Below are 2,553 nucleotides of genomic sequence, written 5' to 3' on the forward strand. Positions count from 1 at the left end.
CCCCCCCCCCTTGCCCCTTAGCAACCCCGGGTTGATCCTTCCCGCTTCCCCTGTCAAATACGTGTGGTCCTATGATGCTAGCCCTCAGCATTCTGTTTCTGGCTCTACAAAAAAGAATAACGAATTTAGTTTAAACATAGGATTTTCCTTCATTAAGCCAGAGACACGTGTTTGCTTTCTGTGACTTAAACCTTCAGGGCACATTAGCTTTGTGTATGTACATGTACAAGCCATTACAGCCAAGAGGCTAAACAGCAAACCTCATTTTGAGAGGGAAGCTCAGACTCTTGCTTTATCCTGTGACTGTTGGAACTGTAACTTGAAAAAAGATCATAAATCACTTGATCTCTGGAGCTGGCAGTGCTGTTTGCTCCCTATAAAGTGCTTTGAGATCTTCAGCAAGACTTCACAAGCATTGATCTATGCAAAGGGTGATTACCGGATGATAGAAATCATAGCAAAGTGGGGCTAAAGGGATCTCCATAGGTCATTTAGTCCAGCCCCCAGCCTGAGGAAGGATAGTCCCTATCCAAGCCATTATATAAATCCATTTTCTAACCTGCATAGATTGAACCAATTTGGAAGTGAATAGACATTCCACTTTTGATTCTAGAAATACAGCCACATGTCTGCAGTGGCTCAGGCCAGAAGCCAGGGGGCACTAAAGCAGCCCCCTCCCTTCGCTTGGGCAGCAGCCTCAAGCCTGGAGGGAAGCTGACCTGCTTGCTTACATCCTCCATGCAAGGATGCGGTGGCGGTGGCAGTGGCTGCAGGCACACTAGCCCCTGTGGCAGGCAGCTGCTGGGCTTCAGGCCCGCCAGCATCTCCAAGCCAGCCCAGGCAGTCACAGGCGTGATGGACTCAACCCGTGCAACCAGTTCTGCTGCCAAGGCCCCTGCCTGCACCTGCAGTGGCATCACCTCCACGCTGCTGCCCAGGCTGGGCTATCATGGAGCCACAGCCAGCTGGGAAGGGCCCTGCCCCTGAAGCCCAGCCTGGGCTGGCTACACTACCCACCCACCCCACCTGGGGCTGAGCAAGGCCGGCTGTATCACAGGTGACAGATTCCTTGCAGGCACTGAGGCTCCATGACAGTACAGCCCGGCCTGAGCGTGGGGAGCCAGGAGCAATCGGCATGAACAATACATGACCCTGGAGACTGGGCGGGGGGCATGGTGACTGCCCGCAGGTGGCAGCAGGGGCGTGGTGACAGCGAAAGGGGAGCTCCCACAGGCACCCGCAACAATGTCAGCAGTGGGGAAAGTGGCGAGCGCCAACAAGCGGTCGGCGACCACCCACAGACGCCTCTGGCAGTGTCGCCAGCAGCGATCAGCAACTGCCCCACAGACGCCGCTGGCAGTGTCGACAGCAAGGGGAAGGGGTGGCGAGCAGTGACCGCCCACAGGCACCACTGGCAGTGGCCAATCGCAGGGGCTGCACCACCAATCTCAGGAAGTGCATGTGCACCCGCATGTACCCCTTATGCGTCAACAATGATTCCAGGTGCACGGCTCCCACAGTTCCAGCCTGAGCCACAGCTGACTGGGAAGGACCCTGCCCCGCACCCAGCCCGGGCCAGCCCCTCCACACCCACCCTCAGGAGTGCCTGCAGGCCAGCACAGCTTAGCCTTCCTGCCCTATCCCCAGCCTCAGCCCCAGGCAAGGCAGGAGGATGGCGGGGCCATGCCAGCCGGCACTGTCCACACCCTCCTCTCCTGCCGCTGGAGCCACAAGGGGTAGAGGACCCTGATGGGGCCTGCCCAGCCAGGCAGACCCCAGCTGTGATCCCCTGCCAGGAGAGGGGAGAAAGGGGGACTAGATCCCCTCCCTGCCCCTTCGCCTTCAGATGCCAGATGGCATGGCCCCCTGCCATGCCCCTGCGCCCTGCTCCAGCTAGACAGCAGAGAGGCGGGGCCAGCCCTGCTGTCTGCAGCAGACCGTATACCCTAACCCAGGGGTGGGCAAAATGCAGCCCGGGTGCTGGATGCGGCCCATCAGGCCATTCTATCTAGCCTACAGGATCCCTAAAAAATTTAGAAAATTAATATTTATCTGCCCTGGGCTGCCTGTCATGCAGCCCTCGATGGCTTGCCAAAATTCAGTAAGCGGCCCTCTGCCCAAAATAATTGCCCGCCCCTGCCCTAGCCCAAGGCTGAAAAGTATGCTGTTGGATGCTGAGGGACTCTGATTTAATTTAAATCAGGAAGGGGTCTGGGACAGAAGTTCCATAAACCAGTTTGACCCAAATCAGTTAAGTCTGATACTGCATTCAACCAGGTTTACCTTAAACCAGTTTTGGCCAGTTTGAAAGTGGTTTATGTGCACTGTGTGGCAGAAATGCCACTGTCGGTGCCCCTCTCCCGAGATCTGTCTCTACCAGCCTGAGAGGCAGCCGTTGAATCCCTCACAGCGGGGATCTCGCTCCTTGTCTGCAGACAAAAGCCTGGCACCTGGGAGGCGATGCTCTGGTCACCTGGGCAGGGGGGGGAAGACCCGGCCCTGTGCGCGGGCCCAGGTAGCCAGGGATGCTTTGTAGATTGGTCGGTTTGTAGC

At 57.1% G+C, this 2,553-nt stretch overlaps 2 protein-coding genes across 2 annotated transcripts in view; both read left to right on the forward strand.

Moving 5' to 3' along the window:
• The window catches only part of LOC102387024 (zinc finger protein 420-like), a 143,234-nt gene that overhangs the window by 41,539 nt on the left and 99,142 nt on the right, over positions 1-2,553 (forward strand). The gene's annotated exons all lie outside the window — the stretch shown is intronic.
• The window catches only part of ZBTB45 (zinc finger and BTB domain containing 45), a 16,034-nt gene that overhangs the window by 726 nt on the left and 12,755 nt on the right, over positions 1-2,553 (forward strand). The gene's annotated exons all lie outside the window — the stretch shown is intronic.

Source organism: Alligator sinensis, unplaced genomic scaffold (genome assembly GCF_000455745.1).
Source record: "Alligator sinensis unplaced genomic scaffold, ASM45574v1 scaffold496_1, whole genome shotgun sequence".
Lineage (NCBI taxonomy): Eukaryota > Metazoa > Chordata > Crocodylia > Alligatoridae > Alligator > Alligator sinensis.